General features: G+C 41.2%; 1 protein-coding gene across 1 annotated transcript in view; it reads left to right on the top strand.

Annotated features, from left to right (window-relative positions):
* Positions 1-4,169: 4,169 nt before the first annotated feature.
* LOC142656090 (very long chain fatty acid elongase 4-like) overlaps positions 4,170-17,387 on the top strand; it is a 54,359-nt gene continuing 41,141 nt past the window's right edge. The window contains exon 1 of the mRNA XM_075830960.1: positions 4,170-4,255. The gene's annotated coding sequence lies outside the window, so the exon portion shown is untranslated. The remainder of the gene's footprint in view (positions 4,256-17,387) is intronic.

The following is a 17,387-nucleotide window of genomic DNA, read 5'->3' as shown; positions in this document are numbered from 1 at the left end:
AGTGGTGTAATAATCTGCAGCATATATCACTATGTATCTGTCAGGAGGTAGAGGAGCAATGTTCTGCAGATCTGTAGAGAGGTCAGTGGTGTAATAATCTGCAGTATATATCACTATGTATCTGTCAGGAGGTGGAGGAGCAATGTTCTGCAGATCTGTAGAGAGGTCAGTGGTGTAATAATCTGCAGGATATATCACTATGTATCTGTCAGGAGGTAGAGGAGCAATGTTCTGCAGATCTGTAGAGAGGTCAGGGGTGTAATAGTCTGCAGGATATATCACTATGTATCTGTCAGGAGGTAGAGGAGCGATGTTCTGCAGATCTGTAGAGAGGTCAGTGGTGTAATAATCTGCAGGATATATCACTATGTATCTGTCAGGAGGTGGAGGAGCAATGTTCTGCAGATCTGTAGAGAGGTCAGTGGTGTAATAATCTGCAGGATATATCACTATCTGTCAGGAGGTGGAGGAGCAATGTTCTGCAGATCTGCAGAGAGGTCAGTGGTGTAATAATCTGCAGGATATATCACTATGTATCTGTCAGGAGGTAGAGGAGCAATGTTCTGCAGATCTGTAGAGAGGTCAGTGGTGTAATAATCTGCAGGATATATCACTATGTATCTGTCAGGAGGTAGAGGAGCAATGTTCTGCAGATCTGTAGAGAGGTCAGTGGTGTAATAATCTGCAGCATATATCACTATGTATCTGTCAGGAGGTAGAGGAGCAATGTTCTGCAGATCTGTAGAGAGGTCAGTGGTGTAATAATCTGCAGTATATATCACTATGTATCTGTCAGGAGGTGGAGGAGCAATGTTCTGCAGATCTGTAGAGAGGTCAGTGGTGTAATAATCTGCAGGATATATCACTATGTATCTGTCAGGAGGTAGAGGAGCAATGTTCTGCAGATCTGTAGAGAGGTCAGGGGTGTAATAGTCTGCAGGATATATCACTATGTATCTGTCAGGAGGTAGAGGAGCGATGTTCTGCAGATCTGTAGAGAGGTCAGTGGTGTAATAATCTGCAGGATATATCACTATGTATCTGTCAGGAGGTGGAGGAGCAATGTTCTGCAGATCTGTAGAGAGGTCAGTGGTGTAATAATCTGCAGGATATATCACTATCTGTCAGGAGGTGGAGGAGCAATGTTCTGCAGATCTGCAGAGAGGTCAGTGGTGTAATAATCTGCAGGATATATCACTATGTATCTGTCAGGAGGTAGAGGAGCAATGTTCTGCAGATCTGCAGAGAGGTCAGTGGTGTAATAATCTGCAGGATATATCACTATGTATCTTTCAGGAGGTAGAGGAGCAATGTTCTGCAGATCTGTAGAGAGGTCAGTGGTGTAATAATCTGCAGGATATATCACTATGTATCTGTGAGGAGGTAGAGGAGCAATGTTCTGCAGATCTGTAGAGAGGTCAGTGGTGTAATAATCTGCAGGATATATCACTATGTATCTGTGAGGAGGTAGAGGAGCAATGTTCTGCAGATCTGTAGAGAGGTCAGTGGTGTAATAATCTGCAGGATATATCACTATGTATCTTTCAGGAGGTAGAGGAGCAATGTTCTGCAGATCTGTAGAGAGGTCAGTGGTGTAATAATCTGCAGGATATATCACTATGTATCTGTGAGGAGGTAGAGGAGCAATGTTCTGCAGATCTGTAGAGAGGTCAGTGGTATAATAATCTGCAGGATATATCACTATGTATCTGTCAGGAGGTGGAGGAGCAATGTTCTGCAGATCGGTAGAGAGGTCAGTGGTGTAATAATCTGCAGGATATATCACTATCTGTCAGGAGGTAGAGGAGCAATGTTCTGCAGATCTGTAGAGAGGTCAGTGGTGTAATAATCTGCAGGATACATCACTATGTATCTGTCAGGAGGTGGAGGAGCGATGTTCTGCAGATCTGTAGAGAGGTCAGTGGTGTAATAATCTGCAGGATATATCACTATGTATCTGTCAGGAGGTGGAGGAGCAATGTTCTGCAGATCTGTATAGAGGTCAGTGGTGTAATAATCTGCAGGATATATCACTATGTATCCGTCAGGAGGTAGAGGAGCAATGTTCTGCAGATCTGTAGAGAGGTCAGTGGTGTAATAATCTGCAGGATATATCACTATGTATCTGTCAGGAGGTAGAGGAGCAATGTTCTGTAGAGAGGTCAGTGGTGTAATAATCTGCAGGATATATCACTATGTATCTGTCAGGAGGTAGAGGAGCAATGTTCTGCAGATCTGTAGAGAGGTCAGTGGTGTAATAATCTGCAGGATATAGCACTATGTATCTGTCAGGAGGTAGAGGAGCGATGTTCTGCAGATCTGTAGAGAGGTCAGTGGTGTAATAATCTGCAGTATATATCACTATGTATCTGTCAGGAGGTAGAGGAGCGATGTTCTGCAGAGAGGTCAGTGGTGTAATAATCTGCAGGATATATCACTATGTATATGTCAGGAGGTAGAGGAGCGATGTTCTGCAGATCTGTAGAGAGGTCAGTGGTGTAATAATCTGCAGGATATATCACTATGTATCTGTCAGGAGGTGGAGGAGCAATGTTCTGCAGATCTGTAGAGAGGTCAGTGGTGTAATAATCTGCAGGATATATCACTATGTATCTGTCAGGAGGTAGAGGAGCGATGTTCTGCAGATCTGTAGAGAGGTCAGTGGTGTAATAATCTGCAGGATATATCACTGTATCTGTCAGGAGGTGGAGGAGCAATGTTCTGCAGATCTGTAGAGAGGTCAGTGGTATAATAATCTGCAGGATATAGCACTATGTATCTGTCAGGAGGTAGAGGAGCGATGTTCTGCAGATCTGTAGAGAGGTCAGTGGTGTAATAATCTGCAGTATATATCACTATGTATCTGTCAGGAGGTAGAGGAGCGATGTTCTGCAGAGAGGTCAGTGGTGTAATAATCTGCAGGATATATCACTATGTATATGTCAGGAGGTAGAGGAGCGATGTTCTGCAGATCTGTAGAGAGGTCAGTGGTGTAATAATCTGCAGGATATATCACTATGTATATGTCAGGAGGTAGAGGAGCAATGTTCTGCAGATCTGTAGAGAGGTCAGTGGTGTAATAATCTGCAGGATATATCACTATGTATCTGTCAGGAGGTAGAGGAGCGATGTTCTGCAGATCTGTAGAGAGGTCAGTGGTGTAATAATCTGCAGTATATATCACTATGTGTCTGTCAGGAGGTAGAGGAGCGATGTTCTGCAGATCTGTAGAGGTCAGTGGTGTAATAATCTGCAGTATATATCACTATGTATCTGTCAGGAGGTAGAGGAGCAAAGTTCTGCAGATCTGTAGAGAGGTCAGTGGTGTAATAATCTGCAGTATATATCACTATGTATCTGTCAGGAGGTAGAGGAGCAATGTTCTGCAGATCTGTAGAGAGGTCAGTGGTGTAATAATCTGCAGGATATATCACTATGTATCTGTCAGGAGGTAGAGGAGCAATGTTCTGCAGATCTGTAGAGAGGTCAGTGGTGTAATAATCTGCAGTATATATCACTATGTATCTGTCAGGAGGTAGAGGAGCGATGTTCTGCAGATCTGTAGAGAGGTCAGTGGTGTAATAATCTGCAGGATATATCGCTATGTATCTGTCAGGAGGTAGAGGAGCAATGTTCTGCAGATCTGTAGAGAGGTCAGTGGTGTAATAATCTGCAGGATATATCACTATGTATCTGTCAGGAGGTAGAGGAGCAAAGTTCTGCAGATCTGTAGAGAGGTCAGTGGTGTAATAATCTGCAGGATATATCACTATGTATCTGTCAGGAGGTAGAGGAGCGATGTTCTGCAGATCTGTAGAGAGGTCAGTGGTGTAATAATCTGCAGTATATATCACTATGTATCTGTCAGGAGGTAGAGGAGCGATGTTCTGCAGAGAGGTCAGTGGTGTAATAATCTGCAGGATATATCACTATGTATCTGTCAGGAGGTAGAGGAGCAATGTTCTGCAGATCTGTAGAGAGGTCAGTGGTGTAATAATCTGCAGGATATATCACTATGTATCTGTCAGGAGGTAGAGGAGCAATGTTCTGCAGATCTGTAGAGAGGTCAGTGGTGTAATAATCTGCAGTGTGTTCCAGCAGAGACCTAGGACAGGGTTAATCTGGGAGACCTGAAAGGGGAGGGGATTACAAGTTTTCGCCCTCCCCGCGCTTTCTGTTGTGTAAGAAATCCTCCATTCACTGCGGGTTATAGGGACACGAGAAGGGACCGGGCTGAGACCACTGGTCTGTACAGGTGAGAGCGGGGGCTGGGGACAACCTTGGTGTAGTCGAGAACTAGGACTCCTGTAAACTGACCAAGAAAGTGTCCGGAAATTACTGAGCAAATAAATGAACTATTGTTCCTTGTTATCAGCCATTTCAGACTGGGGAGAGGCTAACGGTGGCGTTATTACAAGGGGAAGTCCCGAAACCGCCCGCCCCCATAATATCTGCACCACTGAGACCCTCCATATGTGTGACTGATATCAGCCGCTCCTCTTATAACACTCCAGTACTATTATATCCCCCAGAGACATTACATCATATGTGTGACTGATATCAGCCGCTCCTCTTATAACACTCTAGTACTATTATATCCTCCAGAGACATTACATCATATATGTGACTGATATCAGCCGCTCCTCTTATATCACTCCAGCACTATTATATCCTCCAGAGACATTACATCATATGTGACTGATATCAGCCGCTCCTCTTATTTCACTCCAGTACTATTATATCCTCCAGAGACATTACATCATATGTGTGACTGATATCAGCCGCTCCTCTTATATCACTCCAGCACTATTATATCCTCCAGAGACATTACATCATATGTGTGACTGATATCAGCCGCTCCTCTTATATCACTCCAGTACTATTATATCCTCCAGAGACATTACATCATATGTGTGACTGATATCAGCCGCTCCTCTTATATCACTCCAGCACTATTATATCCTCCAGACATTACATCATATGTGTGACTGATATCAGCCGCTCCTCTTATAACACTCCAGTACTATTATATCCCCCAGAGACATTACATCATATGTGTGACTGATATCAGCCGCACCTCTTATATAACTCCAGTACTATTATATCCTCCAGAGATATTACATCATATGTGACTGATATCAGCCGCTCCTCTTATATCACTCCAGCACTATTATATCCTCCAGAGACATTACATCATGTGTGTGACTGATATCAGCCGCTCCTCTTATAACACTCCAGCACTATTATATCCTCCAGAGACATTACATCATATATGTGACTGATATCAGCCGCTCCTCTTATATCACTCCAGTACTATTATATCCTCTAGAGACATTACATCATATGTGACTGATATCAGCCGCTCCTCTTATATCACTCCAGTACTATTATATCCTCCAGAGACATTACATCATATGTGTGACTGATATCAGCCGCTCCTCTTATATCACTCCAGCACTATTATATCCTCCAGAGACATTACATCATATGTGTGACTGATATCAGCCGCTCCTCTTATTACACTCCAGTACTATTATATCCTCCAGAGACATTACATCATATGTGACTGATATCAGCCGCTCCTCTTATAACACTCCAGTACTATTATATCCTCCAGAGACATTACATCATATATGTGACTGATATCAGCCGCTCCTCTTATATCACTCCAGCACTATTATATCCTCCAGAGACATTACATCATATGTGTGACTGATATCAGCCGCACCTCTTATATAACTCCACTACTATTATATCCTCCAGAGATATTACATCATATGTGACTGATATCAGCCGCTCCTCTTATTACACTCCAGTACTATTATATCCTCCAGAGACATTACATCATATGTGTGACTGATATCAGCCGCTCCTTTTATATCACTCCAGTACTATTATATCCTCCAGAGACATTACATCATATGTGTGACTGATATCAGCCGCTCCTCTTATATCACTCCAGTACTATTATATCCTCCAGAGACATTACATCATATGTGTGACTAATATCAGCCGCTCCTCTTATTACACTCCAGTACTATTATATCCTCCAGAGACATTACATCATATATGTGACTGATATCAGCCGCTCCTCTTATATAACTCCACTACTATTATATCCTCCAGAGATATTACATCATATGTGACTGATATCAGCCGCTCCTCTTATATCACTCCAGCACTATTATATCCTCCAGAGACATTACATCATGTGTGTGACTGATATCAGCCGCTCCTCTTATAACACTCCAGCACTATTATATCCTCCAGAGACATTACATCATATATGTGACTGATATCAGCCGCTCCTCTTATATCACTCCAGCACTATTATATCCTCCAGAGACATTACATCATATGTGACTGATATCAGCCGCTCCTCTTATATCACTCCAGCACTATTATATCCTCCAGAGACATTACATCATATGTGACTGATATCAGCCGCTCCTCTTATATCACTCCAGCACTATTATATCCTCCAGAGACATTACATCATATGTGACTGATATCAGCCGCTCCTCTTATATCACTCCAGTACTATTATATCCTCCAGAGACATTACATCATATGTGACTGATATCAGCCGCTCCTCTTATATCACTCCAGTACTATTATATCCTCCAGACATTACATCATATGTGTGACTGATATCAGCCGCTCCTCTTATATCACTCCAGTACTATTATATCCTCCAGAGACATGACATCATATGTGTGACTGATATCAGCCGCTCCTCATATAACACTCCAGTACTATTATATCCCCCAGAGACATTACATCATATGTGACTGATATCAGCCGCTCCTCTTATATCACTCCAGTACTATTATATCCTCCAGAGACATTACATCATATGTGTGACTGATATCAGCCGCTCCTCTTATATCACTCCAGCACTATTATATCCTCCAGAGACATTACATCATATGTGTGACTGATATCAGCCGCTCCTCTTATATCACTCCAGCACTATTATATCCTCCAGAGACATTACATCATATATGACTGATATCAGCCGCTCCTCTTATATCACTCCAGTACTATTATATCCTCCAGAGACATTACATCATATATGACTGATATCAGCCGCTCCTCTTATATCACTCCAGTACTATTATATCCTCCAGAGACATTACATCATATGTGTGACTGATATCAGCCGCTCCTCTTATATCACTCCAGCACTATTATATCCTCCAGAGACATTACATCATATGTGACTGATATCAGCCGCTCCTCTTATATCACTCCAGCTCTATTATATCCTCCAGAGACATTACATCATATGTGACTGATATCAGCCGCTCCTCTTATATCACTCCAGTACTATTATATCCTCCAGAGACATTACATCATATGTGACTGATATCAGCCGCTCCTCTTATATCACTCCAGTACTATTATATCCCCCAGAGACATTACATCATATGTGACTGATATCAGCCGCTCCTCTTATATCACTCCAGCACTATTATATCCTCCAGAGACATTACATCATATGTGACTGATATCAGCCGCTCCTCTTATAACACTCCAGTACTATTATATCCTCCACAGACATTACATCATATGTGTGACTGATATCAGCCGCTCCACTTATATCACTCCAGTACTATTATATCCTCCAGAGACATTACATCATATGTGTGACTGATATCAGCCGCTCCTCTTATATCACTCCAGCACTATTATATCCCCCAGAGACATTACATCATATATGTGACTGATATCAGCCGCTCCTCTTATATCACTCCAGCACTATTATATCCTCCAGAGACATTACATCATATATGTGACTGATATTAGCCGCTCCTCTTATATCACTCCAGCACTATTATATCCTCCAGAGACATTACATCATATGTGACTGATATCAGCCGCTCCTCTTATATCACTCCAGCACTATTATATCCTCCAGACATTACATCATATGTGACTGATATCAGCCGCTCCTCTTATATCACTCCAGTACTATTATATCCTCCAGAGACATTACATCATATGTGTGACTGATATCATCCGCTCCTCTTATATCACTCCAGTACTATTATATCCTCCAGAGACATTACATCATATGTGTGACTGATATCAGCCGCTCCTCTTATAACACTCCAGCACTATTATATCCTCCAGAGACATTACATCATATGTGTGACTGATATCAGCCGCTCCTCTTATATCACTCCAGCACTATTATATCCCCCAGAGACATTACATCATATATGTGACTGATATCAGCCGCTCCTCTTATATCACTCAAGTACTATTATATCCTCCAGAGACATTACATCATATATGTGACTGATATCAGCCGCTCCTCTTATATCACTCCAGTACTATTATATCCTCCAGAGACATTACATCATATGTGACTGATATCAGCCGCTCCTCTTATAACACTCCAGTACTATTATATCCTCCAGAGACATTACATCATATGTGTGACTGATATCAGCCGCTCCTCTTATAACACTCCAGTACTATTATATCCTCCAGAGACATTACATCATATGTGTGACTGATATCAGCCGCTCTTCTTATATCACTCCAGTACTATTATATCCTCCAGACATTACATCATATGTGACTGATATCAGCCGCTCCTCTTATATCACTCCAGTACTATTATATCCTCCAGAGACATTACATCATATGTGTGACTGATATCAGCAGCTCCTCTTATATCACTCCAGTACTATTATATCCTCCAGACATTACATCATATGTGTGACTGATATCAGCCGCTCCTCTTATATCACTCCAGCACTATTATATCCTCCAGAGACATGACATCATATGTGTGACTGATATCAGCCTCTCCTCTTATATCACTCCAGTACTATTATATCCTCCAGAGACATTACATCATATGTGACTGATATCAGCCGCTCTTCTTATATCACTCCAGTACTATTATATCCTCCAGAGACATTACATCATATGTGACTGATATCAGCCTCTCCTCTTATATCACTCCAGCACTATTATATCCTCCAGAGACATTACATCATATGTGACTGATATCAGCCGCTCCTCTTATATCACTCCAGTACTATTATATCCTCCAGAGACATGACATCATATGTGTGACTGATATCAGCCGCTCCTCTTATATCACTCCAGCACTATTATATCCTCCAGAGACATTACATCATATGTGACTGATATCAGCCGCTCCTCTTATATCACTCCAGTACTATTATATCCTCCAGAGACATTACATCATATATGTGACTGATATCAGCCGCTCCTCTTATAACACTCCAGTACTATTATATCCTCCAGACATTACATCATATGTGTGACTGATATCAGCCGCTCCTCTTATATCACTCCAGCACTATTATATCCTCCAGAGACATTACATCATATGTGACTGATATCAGCCGCTCCTCTTATATCACTCCAGTACTATTATATCCTCCAGAGACATTACATCATATGTGACTGATATCAGCCGCTCCTCTTATATCACTCCAGCACTATTATATCCTCCAGAGACATTACATCATATGTGACTGATATCAGCCGCTCCTCTTATATCACTCCAGTACTATTATATCCTCCAGAGACATTACATCATATATGTGACTGATATCAGCCGCTCCTCTTATAACACTCCAGTACTATTATATCCTCCAGACATTACATCATATGTGTGACTGATATCAGCCGCTCCTCTTATATCACTCCAGTACTATTATATCCTCCAGAGACATTACATCATATGTGTGACTGATATCGGCCGCTCCTCTTATATCACTCCAGCACTATTCTATCCTCCAGAGACATTACATCATATGTGTGACTGATATCAGCCGCTCCTCTAATATCACTCCAGCACTATTATATCCTCCAGAGACAATACATCATATGTGACTGATATCAGCCGCTCCTCTTATATCACTCCAGTACTATTATATCCTCCAGAGACATGACATCATATGTGTGACTGATATCGGCCGCTCCTCTTATATCACTCCAGTACTATTATATCCTCCAGAGACATTACATCATATGTGTGACTGATATCGGCCACTCCTCTTATATCACTCCAGTACTATTATATCCTCCAGAGACATTACATCATATGTGTGACTGATATCAGCCGCTCCTCTTATATCACTCCAGCACTATTATATCCTCCAGAGACATTACATCATATGTGTGACTGATATCAGCCGCTCCTCTTATATCACTCCAGCACTATTATATCCTCCAGAGACATTTACATCATATGTGTGACTGATATCAGCCGCTCCTCTTATATCACTCCAGCACTATTATATCCTCCAGAGACATTACATCATATGTGCGACTGATATCAGCCGCTCCTCTTATATCACTCCAGCACTATTATATCCTCCAGACATTACATCATATGTGTGACTGATATCAGCCGCTCCTCTTATAACACTCCAGTACTATTCTATCCTCCAGAGACATTACATCATATGTGTGACTGATATCAGCCGCTCCTCTAATATCACTCCAGCACTATTATATCCTCCAGAGACAATACATCATATGTGACTGATATCAGCCGCTCCTCTTATATCACTCCAGCACTATTCTATCCTCCAGAGACATTACATCATATGTGTGACTGATATCAGCCGCTCCTCTAATATCACTCCAGCACTATTATATCCTCCAGAGACAATACATCATATGTGTGACTGATATCGGCCGCTCCTCTTATATCACTCCAGTACTATTATATCCTCCAGAGACATTACATCATATGTGTGACTGATATCAGCCGCTCCTCTTATATCACTCCAGTACTATTATATCCTCCAGACATTACATCATATATGACTGATATCAGCCGCTCCTCTTATAACACTCCAGTACTATTATATCCTCCAGAGACATTACATCATATGTGACTGATATCAGCCGCTCCTCTTATAACACTCCAGCACTATTATATCCTCCAGAGACATTACATCATATGTGTGACTGATATCAGCCGCTCCTCTTATAACACTCCAGCACTATTATATCCTCCAGAGACATTACATCATATGTGTGACTGATATCAGCCGCTCCTCTTATATCACTCCAGCACTATTATATCCCCCAGAGACATTACATCATATATGTGACTGATATCAGCCGCTCCTCTTATATCACTCAAGTACTATTATATCCTCCAGAGACATTACATCATATGTGACTGATATCAGCCGCTCCTCTTATAACACTCCAGTACTATTATATCCTCCAGAGACATTACATCATATGTGTGACTGATATCAGCCGCTCCTCTTATAACACTCCAGTACTATTATATCCTCCAGAGACATTACATCATATGTGTGACTGATATCAGCCGCTCTTCTTATATCACTCCAGTACTATTATATCCTCCAGACATTACATCATATGTGACTGATATCAGCCGCTCCTCTTATATCACTCCAGTACTATTATATCCTCCAGAGACATTACATCATATGTGTGACTGATATCAGCAGCTCCTCTTATATCACTCCAGTACTATTATATCCTCCAGACATTACATCATATGTGTGACTGATATCAGCCGCTCCTCTTATATCACTCCAGCACTATTATATCCTCCAGAGACATGACATCATATGTGTGACTGATATCAGCCTCTCCTCTTATATCACTCCAGTACTATTATATCCTCCAGAGACATTACATCATATGTGTGACTGATATCAGCCTCTCCTCTTATATCACTCCAGCACTATTATATCCTCCAGAGACATTACATCATATGTGACTGATATCAGCCGCTCCTCTTATATCACTCCAGTACTATTATATCCTCCAGAGACATGACATCATATGTGTGACTGATATCAGCCGCTCCTCTTATATCACTCCAGCACTATTATATCCTCCAGAGACATTACATCATATGTGACTGATATCAGCCGCTCCTCTTATATCACTCCAGTACTATTATATCCTCCAGAGACATTACATCATATATGTGACTGATATCAGCCGCTCCTCTTATAACACTCCAGTACTATTATATCCTCCAGACATTACATCATATGTGTGACTGATATCAGCCGCTCCTCTTATATCACTCCAGCACTATTATATCCTCCAGAGACATTACATCATATGTGACTGATATCAGCCGCTCCTCTTATATCACTCCAGTACTATTATATCCTCCAGAGACATTACATCATATGTGACTGATATCAGCCGCTCCTCTTATAACACTCCAGTACTATTATATCCTCCAGACATTACATCATATGTGTGACTGATATCAGCCGCTCCTCTTATATCACTCCAGCACTATTATATCCTCCAGAGACATTACATCATATGTGACTGATATCAGCCGCTCCTCTTATATCACTCCAGTACTATTATATCCTCCAGAGACATTACATCATATGTGACTGATATCAGCCGCTCCTCTTATATCACTCCAGCACTATTATATCCTCCAGAGACATTACATCATATGTGACTGATATCAGCCGCTCCTCTTATATCACTCCAGTACTATTATATCCTCCAGAGACATTACATCATATATGTGACTGATATCAGCCGCTCCTCTTATAACACTCCAGTACTATTATATCCTCCAGACATTACATCATATGTGTGACTGATATCAGCCGCTCCTCTTATATCACTCCAGTACTATTATATCCTCCAGAGACATTACATCATATGTGTGACTGATATCGGCCGCTCCTCTTATATCACTCCAGCACTATTCTATCCTCCAGAGACATTACATCATATGTGTGACTGATATCAGCCGCTCCTCTAATATCACTCCAGCACTATTATATCCTCCAGAGACAATACATCATATGTGACTGATATCAGCCGCTCCTCTTATATCACTCCAGTACTATTATATCCTCCAGAGACATGACATCATATGTGTGACTGATATCGGCCGCTCCTCTTATATCACTCCAGCACTATTATATCCTCCAGAGACATTACATCATATGTGTGACTGATATCAGCCGCTCCTCTTATATCACTCCAGCACTATTATATCCTCCAGAGACATTTACATCATATGTGTGACTGATATCAGCCGCTCCTCTTATATCACTCCAGCACTATTCTATCCTCCAGAGACATTACATCATATGTGTGACTGATATCAGCCGCTCCTCTAATATCACTCCAGCACTATTATATCCTCCAGAGACAATACATCATATGTGACTGATATCAGCCGCTCCTCTTATATCACTCCAGCACTATTCTATCCTCCAGAGACATTACATCATATGTGTGACTGATATCAGCCGCTCCTCTAATATCACTCCAGCACTATTATATCCTCCAGAGACAATACATCATATGTGACTGATATCAGCCGCTCCTCTTATATCACTCCAGTACTATTATATCCTCCAGAGACATGACATCATATGTGTGACTGATATCGGCCGCTCCTCTTATATCACTCCAGCACTATTCTATCCTCCAGAGACATTACATCATATGTGTGACTGATATCAGCCGCTCCTCTAATATCACTCCAGCACTATTATATCCTCCAGAGACAATACATCATATGTGACTGATATCAGCCGCTCCTCTTATATCACTCCAGTACTATTATATCCTCCAGAGACATGACATCATATGTGTGACTGATATCGGCCGCTCCTCTTATATCACTCCAGCACTATTCTATCCTCCAGAGACATTACATCATATGTGTGACTGATATCAGCCGCTCCTCTAATATCACTCCAGCACTATTATATCCTCCAGAGACAATACATCATATGTGACTGATATCAGCCGCTCCTCTTATATCACTCCAGTACTATTATATCCTCCAGAGACATTACATCATATATGTGACTGATATCAGCCGCTCCTCTTATATCACTCCAGTACTATTATATCCTCCAGAGACATGACATCATATGTGTGACTGATATCGGCCGCTCCTCTTATATCACTCCAGTACTATTATATCCTCCAGAGACATTACATCATATGTGTGACTGATATCGGCCACTCCTCTTATATCACTCCAGTACTATTATATCCTCCAGAGACATTACATCATATGTGTGACTGATATCAGCCGCTCCTCTTATATCACTCCAGCACTATTATATCCTCCAGAGACATTACATCATATGTGTGACTGATATCAGCCGCTCCTCTTATATCACTCCAGCACTATTATATCCTCCAGAGACATTTACATCATATGTGTGACTGATATCAGCCGCTCCTCTTATATCACTCCAGCACTATTCTATCCTCCAGAGACATTACATCATATGTGTGACTGATATCAGCCGCTCCTCTAATATCACTCCAGCACTATTATATCCTCCAGAGACAATACATCATATGTGACTGATATCAGCCGCTCCTCTTATATCACTCCAGCACTATTCTATCCTCCAGAGACATTACATCATATGTGTGACTGATATCAGCCGCTCCTCTAATATCACTCCAGCACTATTATATCCTCCAGAGACAATACATCATATGTGACTGATATCAGCCGCTCCTCTTATATCACTCCAGTACTATTATATCCTCCAGAGACATGACATCATATGTGTGACTGATATCGGCCGCTCCTCTTATATCACTCCAGTACTATTATATCCTCCAGACATTACATCATATATGACTGATATCAGCCGCTCCTCTTATAACACTCCAGTACTATTATATCCTCCAGAGACATTACATCATATGTGACTGATATCAGCCGCTCCTCTTATAACACTCCAGCACTATTATATCCTCCAGAGATATTACATCATATGTGTGACTGATATCAGCCGCTCCTCTTATAACACTCCAGCACTATTATATCCTCCAGAGACATTACATCATATGTGTGACTGATATCAGCCGCTCCTCTTATAACACTCCAGCACTATTATATCCTCCAGAGACATTACATCATATGTGTGACTGATATCAGCCGCTCCTCTTATAACACTCCAGCACTATTATATCCTCCAGAGACATTACATCATATGTGTGACTGATATCAGCCGCTCCTCTTATATCACTCCAGCACTATTATATCCCCCAGAGACATTACATCATATATGTGACTGATATCAGCCGCTCCTCTTATATCACTCAAGTACTATTATATCCTCCAGAGACATTACATCATATATGTGACTGATATCAGCCGCTCCTCTTATATCACTCCAGTACTATCATATCCTCCAGAGACATTACATCATATGTGACTGATATCAGCCGCTCCTCTTATAACACTCCAGTACTATTATATCCTCCAGAGACATTACATCATATGTGTGACTGATATCAGCCGCTCCTCTTATATCACTCAAGTACTATTATATCCTCCAGAGACATTACATCATATATGTGACTGATATCAGCCGCTCCTCTTATATCACTCCAGTACTATCATATCCTCCAGAGACATTACATCATATGTGACTGATATCAGCCGCTCCTCTTATAACACTCCAGTACTATTATATCCTCCAGAGACATTACATCATATGTGTGACTGATATCAGCCGCTCCTCTTATAACACTCCAGTACTATTATATCCTCCAGAGACATTACATCATATGTGTGACTGATATCAGCCGCTCTTCTTATATCACTCCAGTACTATTATATCCTCCAGACATTACATCATATGTGACTGATATCAGCCGCTCCTCTTATATCACTCCAGTACTATTATATCCTCCAGAGACATTACATCATATGTGTGACTGATATCAGCAGCTCCTCTTATATCACTCCAGTACTATTATATCCTCCAGACATTACATCATATGTGTGACTGATATCAGCCGCTCCTCTTATATCACTCCAGCACTATTATATCCTCCAGAGACATGACATCATATGTGTGACTGATATCAGCCTCTCCTCTTATATCACTCCAGTACTATTATATCCTCCAGAGACATTACATCATATGTGTGACTGATATCAGCCTCTCCTCTTATATCACTCCAGCACTATTATATCCTCCAGAGACATTACATCATATGTGACTGATATCAGCCGCTCCTCTTATATCACTCCAGTACTATTATATCCTCCAGAGACATGACATCATATGTGTGACTGATATCAGCCGCTCCTCTTATATCACTCCAGCACTATTATATCCTCCAGAGACATTACATCATATGTGACTGATATCAGCCGCTCCTCTTATATCACTCCAGTACTATTATATCCTCCAGAGACATTACATCATATATGTGACTGATATCAGCCGCTCCTCTTATAACACTCCAGTACTATTATATCCTCCAGACATTACATCATATGTGTGACTGATATCAGCCGCTCCTCTTATATCACTCCAGCACTATTATATCCTCCAGAGACATTACATCATATGTGACTGATATCAGCCGCTCCTCTTATATCACTCCAGTACTATTATATCCTCCAGAGACATTACATCATATGTGACTGATATCAGCCGCTCCTCTTATAACACTCCAGTACTATTATATCCTCCAGACATTACATCATATGTGTGACTGATATCAGCCGCTCCTCTTATATCACTCCAGCACTATTATATCCTCCAGAGACATTACATCATATGTGACTGATATCAGCCGCTCCTCTTATATCACTCCAGTACTATTATATCCTCCAGAGACATTACATCATATGTGACTGATATCAGCCGCTCCTCTTATATCACTCCAGCACTATTATATCCTCCAGAGACATTACATCATATGTGACTGATATCAGCCGCTCCTCTTATATCACTCCAGTACTATTATATCCTCCAGAGACATTACATCATATATGTGACTGATATCAGCCGCTCCTCTTATAACACTCCAGTACTATTATATCCTCCAGACATTACATCATATGTGTGACTGATATCAGCCGCTCCTCTTATATCACTCCAGTACTATTATATCCTCCAGAGACATTACATCATATGTGTGACTGATATCGGCCGCTCCTCTTATATCACTCCAGCACTATTCTATCCTCCAGAGACATTACATCATATGTGTGACTGATATCAGCCGCTCCTCTAATATCACTCCAGCACTATTATATCCTCCAGAGACATTTACATCATATGTGTGACTGATATCAGCCGCTCCTCTTATATCACTCCAGCACTATTCTATCCTCCAGAGACATTACATCATATGTGTGACTGATATCAGCCGCTCCTCTAATATCACTCCAGCACTATTATATCCTCCAGAGACAATACATCATATGTGACTGATATCAGCCGCTCCTCTTATATCACTCCAGCACTATTCTATCCTCCAGAGACATTACATCATATGTGTGACTGATATCAGCCGCTCCTCTAATATCACTCCAGCACTATTATATCCTCCAGAGACAATACATCATATGTGAC

This window comes from Rhinoderma darwinii, chromosome 6, assembly GCF_050947455.1.
Source record: "Rhinoderma darwinii isolate aRhiDar2 chromosome 6, aRhiDar2.hap1, whole genome shotgun sequence".
NCBI classification, from domain to species: domain Eukaryota; kingdom Metazoa; phylum Chordata; class Amphibia; order Anura; family Rhinodermatidae; genus Rhinoderma; species Rhinoderma darwinii.
The sequence above is the reverse complement of the archived record's forward strand: the minus strand, read 5'-3'. Positions and strand labels throughout refer to the sequence as shown.